Source organism: Acanthopagrus latus, chromosome 7 (assembly GCF_904848185.1).
Source record: "Acanthopagrus latus isolate v.2019 chromosome 7, fAcaLat1.1, whole genome shotgun sequence".
Lineage (NCBI taxonomy): Eukaryota > Metazoa > Chordata > Actinopteri > Spariformes > Sparidae > Acanthopagrus > Acanthopagrus latus.
The window spans coordinates 12,272,099-12,285,097 of record NC_051045.1 but is presented as its reverse complement, the minus strand read 5'-3'; the positions used below and the strand labels follow the sequence as shown (position 1 = coordinate 12,285,097).

The window sequence follows — 12,999 nt, the reverse complement described above, 5'->3', positions numbered from 1 at the left end:
ATTTGTGCAGATCCTTAAAGGGATATTCCGGTGTAAATTTAATCCATGGTCTAACACACCATGACACCGATTAAGACCCCCCCTCGAGAGATCAAGTTTGCAGACCACTAGTTTACATAGTTTTAGCAACCTCAGAAATGACCACATGATAACACTGCAGTATACGCCTCCAACAACAAACCGCCATCAAAAAGCCACAAATAATGCTCAGAACAGCACCAAACTTCAGCAACAGTTCGAATAGGGTCTATGCACATAGATCAAGGCATCAAACCTCTGCTAGCTTTGCCGGGTTGCTATTGTACAGTGAACACAACTCACCACTCTCCTGCTGCAGCTTCCTGTTGTGGGAGAAGCCCTGCTTGTCAAACCGAAACGATCATATTCATCCACTATATACATACATATATATAATACATACACATATCAATGTATATATACTAAACTATATCATGTTAATAACATACATGACATGATAATATCGTCTAAATAATCCAGCAAAGATGTCTGGCATTGTGCATCTGCCTACCTTTTCACCAGTAACCAAGAAACTTATAGTGATTGCTCTTTTTGTTCAGTTTACTCTATAGCAACACATCATGTATGATGTGTGTAAAGTATTTTCCTCTGTATTGTAGTAGGATCGCGTAAAGTACCATACATCTATATTTACTTACTTAAAGAAAATGTATATCAAATATATAAGATATAACATTTCCACATTACAATGTCTAAAAACGACTAGAAATCCATAGTTTTACTCAAGGTAACTGTGTGTTTCATTTGGCCGCCTCTTGCTCTTACTTCAGGGGAACCATTAAATGATACATCAGAGAGTGAGGAAGGGAGTCGGCGAATGAGACTAAACATAACGTGAATGAAACTTTAATACACGCACCTCGACTGTGAACGAGCCTCTCTCTGCCTGAGTCACGTCACATAGACTTTCATCAGCAATGGTGGTTGTTTAAAAATTAAGAAAACAACTCCCATGATCTCACGCTACTTCACAATTTCATCAAACTATGTCTTTTGATTTAATTGTTTTGACTGAGAATCAAGGGCAGAAATTATATACTGTGTGTTTAAGGACATTGCACCGCTACATTTTAAATATCACAGAAGCAAAGACATTAAGGTAAAATTCTTTTTTCCAGCCTTGTAGATTTAAAGGATAATTTTGGTTGGATGAGAACTACAAATCCACATAACTGGATTACATTATATAAAAACAACAGTGTTGTGTAAAGTACCAAAAAGTAATTTAAGTAAAGATATGATGCTACAATATTACTGTGGTAAAAGTACTCATACAATTAGTACTTAAATAAAAGTATCCTGTACAAAAAGTACTTACATACTTTTGTATCAATTATCTGTCAACAAATTTACTTAAGTATTAAGAGTACAAGTAAAAAGCTATCTATTCTTAACTGATATCAAATAAAGTAGATTGTTTTATAACTGCAGAACTTTGACTCTAAAGCAACATGTAATATGTAAAGTAACTAGTAATTTAATTTAGAAAATCAGTGCAGTGAAAAAAAACTGCTTGCCTCCCAAAATGCAAATACTCAAGTTAAGCAGTCCCCTTAAAATACAGTACTTGAGTAATTGCACATTGTTACATTCCATCACTGCTTTAACAAATGTCTATGATGACCCAATCCACACCCCAGATTATCACCTGTTATTGTTGATTACACATCAATTTGAATTATACATTTGTTCTGTGTGTGTTCACAAGGCTTTCTTCCCACAGTCTAAACACATGCAAATCAGGGGGATTAATGACTCTAAATTACCCATAGGGCCAAGTGTGACTTATCATGTGAATGTGTGATTGCTCTGTGATAAACTAGCAGCCTGTCCAGGTTGTTTTCCTGCTTTTATACCCAGTGTATGCTGCGAAAGACTCCTCAGGCCCCTGAATAAGAATGAGAAGTTGAAGACAATAAATTATTTTTTGTGCAATTAGTTTCCCATTAACGCAGTAGCAAGAATAAAAGCCAGCACCCCTATTGACACAAATTAGTGAGAAGCTAATATCAGTACAACACAAGTCTTTGTGCCTTCAATTTGAAAACATTGTTTTAGCAGACGGTGCATTCAAATTCAAAAGATGTCCTTAAAAATAACAGCACTATAACTATATTATAATAAGGCCTGTTTTATGAAGGTAATAACAGAAGAACAATAATAACTGATTATCAAGAAAGTTGTCAAGGTTACCAAGATGTAAGACATATCTTTTGCTGCTGGACATCTGCCTATTTTATCATTTTAGCTCTCTTTGTAATTAATTGACAAAAAACCTTCAAGGGACCATTTGACCACTTAGCTTCTGCATAATCAAAAATCAATTTATGACCAATTTATCAAAATTTACAACTCCAGACCTGATAATAGTGGACATTTACCTGCAGAAATCTGGTGAGTAGACTAACTCCCTTTCCAAGCAACTATCAAATCTGCAGAAGTGGATCTACAGTATGTGTATGGCAAAAGGTGAGTACGAGATTAAAAAGAAATCCTGCCGAGCGTCCAGTCATCTGTCTTCTTTTCTCGGGAACCCAGCTATGCAGAGGATTAGTTGGTGCTGTTTGGCAATATAAGAAAGAGAATTATAATCAATGTGCTTTAATTAAATCTTGTTTACTCACAGCCATAAGCATGATTAATCGATATTATGTTTCAAAAGGCGACACAGCGTGTTTTTTTTCCATCGGATATGACAGCTAAAGTTTACCTCTGAGTAATTTAGATTGACTACCTCTCATAAATGCCAGACACAGCGGGACTGAGGTAGGATTGGCAGCCCTTTAGAATTCCTTTTTTTTTCCCCTGCACTGCGCCGACATGCAGAGCACATATGCTACCAAACCGCCTTTGCAACGAAACAAATCTTAAGAAGCCTTCAACCTGCACACAAACATCCCCCCTTTCTGAATGAATCAAGGCGCGGTGGAAACAGCATAATAGTCCCATAATCTTACAGCCTTTAAAAAGCTAATGTGAGCGCGGTCTCCCGTATGCAATAAGCCACTTTGTTTGTTGAAAACTCGCCAAGTGGCAAAAAAGCAGCTGCTATCTCTGCAGTCTCAAGGGGCTAGTTAATTTTAGAAAGATAATCTCCTGCAATATGCTGAGGGATTAAGACGTTAAAAGTCCCAGCATGGGAAGACGATAAGGCTGTATAGTCATGCACTGCATGGAGCAGTCAGTGCATTTTAGGAATACAGAAGTATGTTACTTATCATGTTAATCAGTATGCAGATCAGGAAAAACAAACACCAGTTGTACAATGACGTGTCTGTGTAATTTGCCACCACCCCTCTGTCTGTGAGCCACAAATGATGGTCATGATGACGGCAGTTCATCTTGCGCTATTAGCATTGTCTCCCAAGGCTGTATTGCAGTACTTTCTCAGGAGATTACCTGCAGGAGAGGGATGCCACACTGAAGCAGGGGAAGTGCTGTCTCTGGCTTAATCAATTTCATTTGCATATGCAGGATAAAACTAATCCTCATCAGAGGGAGGTTCTCCACCTGAGGCCCTTTCTTGTCCTTTCCAAGCAATCCCTCTCTTATTAAATGATCCCTTGACAATACTCACCTTGCCAAAGAGAGAACAAAGCACACTATCACACTGTGTGCAGAGGGAGGGAATTCTACAGGGATGTTTGGACTTAGTATGAAAGTGTGATGTGATGCAGAGTATTAAAAAGTATGTGAGGCTCGGCTGAATGTGAGAGAAGTGCAGAGAGCGGACCTGCTTTGACGCTGTTTGGGCCTGGAAGTCGACCAAACAGCAAGTTCCAGGTGAATAACAATGTGTGGATTTGTAGGAATCAGGTTCAAAGTCTGCCGGAGCACAGCAAGCTTGGCCTGGCCACCCGCTTGCTTCTTGGGCTGCTGCCAAGGTTTTTAAACACCCAGCTAGGGGTAACAGTTGGGGTTCCCCATCCTGTTTCTCTGCTGTGCGTAAAGGCAACACAGAACACACAGGGCAGAAAAATACAACTAACGTACCTGAAGCAACCTGAGGATGGAGAAGCCATTCCTCTGTTGAAGGGATTTGTGTCACATTAGATGGATGCAGAGCAGAAAAGAACTGGCTTTTAGACGATCCCTTAAAGCCCTAGTTCTGTGGAGACAACCTCTTCTCTCTTGCAAGCACCCTCCTGTATAAGATAAGCAAATTTACACCTGCAGACTAACGTGCCGTTTTCTTAATGCAGGAGCTGCTTAAGACAGGGCGTCATAGGTGGGCACGGCTGATAAGAAGACAGCCGGGATTGAAGGGACTGGAAAAACCAGCGTGAAAAGAAAATGACAGAAATCAAGCAAAGGGTGGGGATTTCTCCCACCCTTTCATTCTCAAACAGCTCTTATGCAAAGAGCCACCAACTGGGTGAGGCTCGAGCAGTGGTGACCCGCCAGCACTACATTGGTGCTCCTCTCTTCACGCTTCTTTCTTTATGTTAATGTATACCTCAGGGTGCTGTTTGGCTGTCGTTCCTGGCTGAGGCTCACAAGAATCTCACCCAGTTTATAGGCTATCAAATGGATTACAGACTCATTATCAACAGTGCTGTGTGGCTGTAGAGGCCTGACGTTTACACCACATTTCTACTGTGTCAGCCACAACACCAAATTCCATGGCAGGAGAGTGTCGAGGTGTGTGTGTGTGTGTGTGTGTGTATGCCAGCTTGCAAGTGTGTGCAAGACACAGTGTAGAGAGAAAAGTGGCTGCGCTAAAGGCATCACTGATCCGCTTTTACACGGTGTCTCATTTCTGAAGTTGGAGCAAAGTGATTGGCCATTGGAGTTTACCGACAGACTTAAACTTCATGACCATGGCAGGGAATTACCCCCGAATACATACCAGTAGTATATTCAAGAGTGTATAAAAATAAACAGCCATAACTACTCTGTCTCTCTGCTCTATTTTTCTTTTTACTGCCCTGACTGCAGTGTTGCACTACACCCAGCTATCCTCGGTGGCTGCAGAGTGCTGCGGCGTGGCATGTTGGTGTGATGTAATGCTATGTGAAGCTCTCTGAAGGTCTAGGCTCAGCGACGCCATGCATGAGACAGTTTAACATCACTAGCCATCATGAATTTACCTGCAAAGGTGACGCGTGAAGAAACTAGTGTTATTCTGCTTGGAAATGACAGCATTGGCCAGAGTCTCTCTAAATCAGATTGATGATCCATTTTCCCTGCCCCGGGGCCACAGTAATGTAAGGGCCTGGGATCCACCGAGGCTGCACAGAGACAGATGGGACCTTGTCTGCTATGACCTTGCTGAGCTAATATTTCTCTCAGGCCTTGTCTGTTGCCTCATCATTAAAGGTGCCATGGCTATTAACATTGGGGGAATACTTCAAAGACACTGTTTACTTGGACAGGACCCAATCCAGGGTGAAGAAAAATCGCAGCAGAGGAGTTAACAAGGCAAAGAGTGATTGTTTGGCAAATTGTGAGAATGTCACACGTGCAATGTGTTTCAGAGGTGCAGTCTCTGAAAGTCATCCAGTGCTATGCATGTGCGCCACAAGAAACCAGCCAACCAAACAAGCTGCCATAAACAAGTGCATGATGCAGTTCTCATGAATGTTATAATGGATAGTACAGCTGAAGCATCTTGTCGATCAGCCAGAAAATTAACTGGCAAACATTTTGGCAATCATATCAATTATTAGGATTTTTTTTAAAGCAAAATGTCAAAATTTCACTGGTTCCAGCCTCTAAAATGTGATAATATTTATTTGTATATGTCATATTTTTGTGTTTTTCAATTGTTGGACTACCTGATAAAACAAGCAATATGAATAAGTCACCTTGGAATTTATAAAGATATAACCAGAGCTTGAGACTGAGGCTATCCTGTCATCCTGGGGATTGTAAAGATTGTGTTTGGGTCAAACAAAGATGTTCCCAGGACTCTTCCAGGACAAAAGACAATCCTTGTATGTATGTAAATATATGTGTGCATAACCGTCACTAAGCAAAGGACAAACCTAACTGAGCACTGACTGCTAAGCAATGCGTCTTCTCATGCTGTTACCATGGTTACTATGGTCAATGGCTGGCTAAACAGCAAGAAAACTATACAAAATATATAAAAACTATAAAAACTCACTATAGATATGGAACACACCCTATTCTGTCCATGATAATACTGCAGTGAAATCAACGAATGAAGGGTTTTCTGTGTTTTTAGCTGCCAGTGTAGGTGAGGGTGAAGTGAGAGGTGTTCAGTTGGTTGCAATTTGCAACCACACTGCTAAATGCCACTCAGTTCTACACTCTGGACCTTTAAGTGACAACACACTACGTAAACAGTAAATTGAGGATATGGCCACTGGGGGGCATCAAAGTCCAAATGTTTTGAATTATAAACACATACGCTTTCAGGTTCTGTAGCTGGTTTCACAAACATATTTTATACTGATTCGTAGAGCTAGGCCAGATTTAATTTAGCTTGTGGTCTACTTCAAATTAGAAACTTACGACAACAAAAACTGACTTATCTTAAACCCTAAAAAGTTCGTCCTGCCATGTTGCCATGGTAACTACCAGTGACACCTGCTAACCAATGTTCCCATGGTAACACTCAGTGACACCTGCTGACCAGTGGCACTAAACGACCAAAAGAGAGGAAACACAACCTGGCTCATATTTGTGGTTTGCTTCTAATGTTTTCTTCTCATTACTTAGGCGAGAAAGAGTTATTTAAGAGGAGAGTGAGCTGTTGAAAATATGCAGAAGTCACACTCTTCAGCTGTTTTTAGTTTGGAAACTATCCTGAATCTGGCTGATGAGTTAGCAGAAGTTCTGAGCTCTGCCACATTAAGAAGCCACAGCATCTCGGTTCTGCTACACTTTATGCTGCCGGATGTTTTTCTATATGTCACACTCACACTGAAATTCCCATACTCTCGTAACAGTTGAACTCTTCCATAAGGGAAACATTTTCTGCAGGAGTGAAAGGAGCTGAGCAATATGATGCGGTTTTTCAGTTTGGAAAAACTCTTAATTTATTCAGATTTCATATTAATCCCACTTAAAGTGTAACTCCACATATTTGACACATGAAAGTGTGTTTTAAGGTCTTGGGGAGAACTACTGCTTATGTGAAAAAACTAGCATAAAGCTTTTTGTGGATCCAGAGGAAGCTGCATGTAATCTGGCAAATTGCCTCCAGTGCGCAGATGGGTAATGTGGGCTGTTTTGAAAAGCAGTGCTCACTTATAACACTGCTGGACTCACGGGCATCTTAAAAAACGAAATCACAATCAATAAATCAGTACCAGAGATATCTCCATTTATATTCCGTGCATTATTATTCCTTGTCAAAGCCTGGCGCCTACATAACCAACAATGCTGTGCCACTAAACTACATCACTGGGGGTAATTTATCAGATTACATACAGTTTACACAACAGGCTTATTGCAATGCTTTTTACATGCAGCGTTACTCCCCAAGACCTGTAAACACACTTACAGTGTTAAATTGGTGACGTTAACCTTTGAGATAGTGAACATCCCTCTCATGGCTGCATGTTAGCTACACATTCATCATGGAAGTTTATTTTATCAAGATTTCTTTATTAGAACATCATTGTTTAGCTGATTTGTGGGATTTTAAGCCTCAGAAAAAAAAAAAAATCCATTGACATTAGGAACGGATTGCAATGTTGGAGCCAGATCAGGAAATATGGTCTAGGAAGCAATCCAGCGGGTCACTGTTACTCACAGCCAGCCAGTAAAAGAGAGATAAGGAAATAATCAAAACAGAGAGGCAAGGGGCAACTTCAGCCAGACTGCACTGACAGATGGGCCCCCACTTTTATTCTTTAGTGCCCCTCTTCCCTTATTTCACACAAACCAACCAACGTCTTTCTGTTGATATGCCCTGGCTTATGGAGGCTGTTTTATAACCTTTCAGCTACTTTAGCACTTTAGCATACAAAAAGCAAAACAGCACCCTGCAAGGCCAAATTCGCTTATCTCTAGTTTCTTATCTCTCATTAGCTTTGGCCTGTGATAAGTGTTGGTGCTTTGTGTGGGGGGTAGGAGGGATAATCTATTGAAATATGGTTTCATTTCTGATAGACTTTATCAGCAAAGCAATTTAAATTTTGATAATGAAGAACATTGTAAATCCCCCAAGTGCCCTTGTACCGCAGCGTTCACACAGCACAACAGCGCGCAGCGGGTGGTAATCATTGTGTAATCACTCAAACAACAGTGCACATCCAAGCCCCCGAGCCCGCAGCCACTCCCAAGGCAGACCGGCCCCTGATATTTGCTGGGCTTATGATTTGTTCTGGGATCAAGCAATAAGTAAAGCCTCCTCTTGGCCTTGTAGCCAGATTGAATTGCAAAAACATGTTGCACCTGATGCAGCTAGAGCCGGTAAGAGAGCAGCAACGCTGTCTGCATTCACTATCTGATGGTTGCAACCTTATTGAAAATCTGATAATGATATTTGGTGAGCTTAATGGTTGCCCTCTGCAGGCTACAATCAGTCTCACTCAATCCTGTTTTCTTACCCCCCTCCACCCCCTTCTCTTTTTCATCTTCTGCTTCACTTTCACAGCATGCGGCTGATAGGAGGAGGCATGATATACGACTGCCTCGCTCCATTCTAGAACCGGCGGCACCACATCATTTTTCCTTTGCATTTTGTTTTCAAGTAGAATTAGTGTCTGCATTAGTGAATAATCAATGAGAAGCACTGCAGGTGCCTGTCCGCTTGTTGTGTTTATTCAATGGCTCCATTATCTGCAGCACAATGGCAAGTCTGGCGCGGGGAGGAAGTCAGTGTCCCGCTCAAGGACACTTCAGCAGAAAATGTTACGCAAGCTCAAACCAGGACTTCATTATTAAAGGAAAGTCTTTCTTTTCTCATTATACCCCCTGCTCATTTATAGGAATCGTAGGATGCCAATACATGCTATATGTTCAAAGCTCCCCTCTAACATGAAGGTGTAATGACCCAATTTGCCCACAGGGAACATTAAAGTTTCATCTAATGTGTTCTAATGGAGTCATACAGACTTGACTAAAGGACAGAGTGCTACATCTAAAGCCATATCTGCTATCTGCTGTTGTGGCCTGATTTTAACGGGAGACATTTTATTAGGTGTTCTTCCAGGAGCGCCAACGATACATCACTTCCGCTGAAATAGCTGCGGGCTCTCGAGCCACATTGGCATTTTCATTGTAACACATTTGCAATAATTAACAGAGCTAACTTTTTTCATTGTGATTAATAATGGAGTGGAAGATAGCATTATTGAGTCACACATTAGATTGCACTCATTAAACTGACTTTCCTGAGCGCACCAACTCAGTCTACTAAGCAGGACAGTGGAAGGTCAATGTGATCGTTATATAATTTAGCTCGAGAACAATTATGAAATAGCCTAATAAGGGTGGTTTCTAATGAGCGGTGTGTGAGAGTGACACCTCCTTCTCTGGGGAGTTGATCTATCTAATTGTCATGATGCGAAGATCCATTTCATTGCTTTAATTTAATCCAAACATGTAACTTAACCTGTTTTCATAATCACAGTTCAATCCTGCTGAGGGTACAATTTTGTGAGGATTATTTCTATTTTCATTTTATTTTATTTTATTTTATTTTATTTCTAGTCTACAATTCAGAGGGAAATATTGTACGTTTTAATCAACTATAGCTGTCATTTGTAGTTAAAGGAATAGTTGAAAGTGGCTGGAAAGTCAGATAAAATTTCATAGTCCACATAATAGATCCCACAATTATTTGAAAAGATTTTATTTAGATTGTATTTATTTTATTTACAACCTTTGTAAAGCCAAAATCTTCCCCGTAGCCGCTAAGCTAAAACCCTGTCTGAAGTGGGTGCACAAACTCTACCATGCTTTTTGGGTGTAAATAATATCAAATTTCCCAAATTTCAATTGATATAACGGGGAGATGTTGTTATATAACGAACGTGTCAAGTATCTATACTGCGATATTGAACGAATCGGTAAAATGTTCATCTACAATGTATTTTATTTTGTACCATGTCAAAACAGGCGATCCTGCAATAAACTATCCGCTTGCAGGGATGAAAGCATTATGCAGGTTTTTCAACAGTTATGTCAATTCCTTCATTAAGGTTATCGAGAGATAACAGTATGTTTTAATACAGGACAACTCAGCTGTGACATGGGATGGAAGCTCTTGCCAAGATTTAACCAAAGTCACGACCTTAGCTGTAAGTGCTTTTGTTGGCCTTGACGCAAACCCTTGGATTCTGATGTGACGATCCTGCACTTTGTATGCCTGCCATCCACTCTGAGCAATGTCAGTGAGACTTCAGCCCAGTACATTCTAAAGTGTTTCATTCATTCAAAGAAATATCTCTGAATATAATTAAGGCAGATGTTGTCACCGCAACGCTATCATGAAAACGATGATCTAAAAATAAAATGTAAATAAACATGTGTGTTAAATAAAACAAAACATGACATCTCCTCTCTCTCCACTAATCATCTCGTGCTACTCTAGTTTTTCTGACCCTTTGAAGGGGCCCTGACTCCAAGGTTGGGAACTACTGGATCAAACTGTATATTAAATATTAAAATATTTTTATGAATATTAAAATGTTACTTTACCAGAGAGTTTTCAAACAGACAGTGTTTGCCCCCCCTCAGTCAAAGCTTGAATAAAGGCACGCCGCCACCGCCCCAGGTTTATTTACCTAGTCTCGGTCAGATCCTGGAATGCATCGAGATCATTATTATGTTATTTGAGCCCACAGATACTCAACAACTGAGCCAAGAAGGTTTATATTGCATTTTTACATCACTTAAAACCACAACAAATACATTTAAAAAGTCTGACCAGAGGCAAAATTAGTTTATCATTTCTGACTATGTCTGAACTTTAACCAAATCATACAAATTTAGGCCTGATTTCTAATATATACTAATAGTACTACAATACTAATCCTAATATAATGACTAATGGAATATTTTTTCCCTTCCATTCACTGAGCCTTCACTGAAATGGCCCACCACCCACTGTGGAAACCTCAGACATGAGGTAATATAATAATTTTATATATAATTAAATATCAGCTAGAGAGGACATTTTATGCATAATGAGTAAATGCACTTTTAGTATTTCATGCTGATAATACTTTTACTTGAAGCTGAAGCAGACAACTTCTGCACCCATAGTGTTTCAAAGTGGGATTATTGTTGCCAATGCTGTTGCAGAGGGACTGGATAATTTCCTTTTTCCTCAGAGCAACAATTAGTAACAACACAGGACAAAACACAAGTTTATTCATTCCTTTAGTCTCTAATGGAGACATAATTTTGTGCCTGGTGGCAGACAAAATTGCATTGTGAAACAAGGTTTATAGAGAACCAATCTAAATGCCAATGGTGTCACTATTCTCTAGCCATTATATTGTGCAATCAACATTTACTTAATAATGATACATTAAAGCACTTGTCTATTTTTAGTTTAGGTAGGATTTTGAATGCATTGCCTGTACTTGGCTGTACTGGAGTATTTTTAAATTGCTGTATTGCCACTTTGTCTTACGTAAAGGATATGAGTGAGCCTTCCATCCCTGGGGCTAAAAACTGACAGATTTACATAAGGTGCTCTTTTCTAGACATCCTTTTAGAAAAGAAGCTGCTTATTTCCATGCGTGGAGCTCAAAGTGGAATTGAAAAATGTATTTTGAAGGCTTGGCTACAAATTTAGCCCAATACAGTATTTCCTCTTCTGTGTAGGCAAACGCCTTTGAAGCTGGGGGCAAAGTTGGGAATGGTTCCAGAAGACCAACTCTCCATTTTGCTAGCTTCAGCACTCAATAGCTCCATGATTAAAGCCAGTCTATTCTATTGATTGAAAAGGAAGAAGAGAAAACCCAGAACCTTTCTACTCTCCAACCTTCCCTTCACCATCTGTAAAAGTGGTAGAAAAGCCTCCCTTGACCATGTCCAGGCAATTAGGGTGGAGCGGGCCTCTCCTGTTGCACTCTGTGAGTCCGGCCATGCTCTGTTACTTCATCTCATCAGCTGGGAAAGTATTTGTGCTTGTAGCTCCAGAGAAGGCGGCCACGAGTTAAATTGAGTTACCTGTTCAGAGATGGTTTCATTTTCCACGGATGGCCCCGGAGATCCTTGATGGAACCGCTAACTGCTCATCACCCTTCATGTCCCCGAGTGTCTGTCTGAGCAGAGAGAGGCGACACGCCAGCATCAGCGATGTGGCTCAGGTGGCGAAGACAGCTGGCTGCAGGATCCATCACACTATCTCAACTGTGGAGTGCAACGAGATAAACCTGCGCCGCAGAAGACACTGTCGTTTTCATCTCACACCTTTGGGAGAAGATGTTCTGTTTTTCTGCTTTCATTTGTTTGTTTTTTTTTATATATACACACAGAGATCATAAAAACAATGGCTACTTTGTCTCGTATTTGCTGAATCTCAACTTCACTCATTCTTTACCGAGGAGCACAGCAGAGAGACTGTCTGCATTCAAGGCCATGCATGAGCAAACGCGCACATGAAATCACGCATTTCAGATGATATATGGGCAATTGATTCCCATGGTAATAAGATAATGATTAATTTTACAGCTGTGATTTATATGAAATCCCTATATTATGTGCATTAATCCTTATTGATTAGGACATGATGGATTTTCCCAGATATGTCAATCTACCATAAGTGATCTAAAGGGTGAAGAGGCTAGAGGATTGGCTGATGTCCTGTCTGTCTCTCTTGATAACCACAGGGCAGGAGATGAAAGGCGCAGAGGAGAGGTGTAAAAAAGTGATGTGGGAAGATAAGAATTGAGAGGATAAACCAGAGGAGAGGAGCGGAGGATGAGAGGAGAGTGGGTAAAAAGCAAACGGAAGGGAGCAAGAGGAAGGTTTTTTTAGTGGGTGAGCAAAGGGGAGAGAGAGGAAATATGAGAGCAGATGAGAGAA

The 12,999-nt window shown here is 40.4% G+C and overlaps 1 protein-coding gene across 4 annotated transcripts in view; it reads right to left on the bottom strand.

Moving 5' to 3' along the window:
• LOC119023090 (metabotropic glutamate receptor 7-like) overlaps nt 1-12,999 on the bottom strand; it is a 116,847-nt gene that overhangs the window by 86,914 nt on the left and 16,934 nt on the right. For 2 of the 4 annotated variants that reach the window (XM_037104753.1, XM_037104751.1), the window contains exon 3: nt 12,142-12,236. The exons of the other annotated variants lie outside the window; for them this stretch is intronic. The gene's annotated coding sequence lies outside the window, so the exon portion shown is untranslated. The remainder of the gene's footprint in view (nt 1-12,141; nt 12,237-12,999) is intronic. 4 annotated transcript variants of the gene reach the window in all.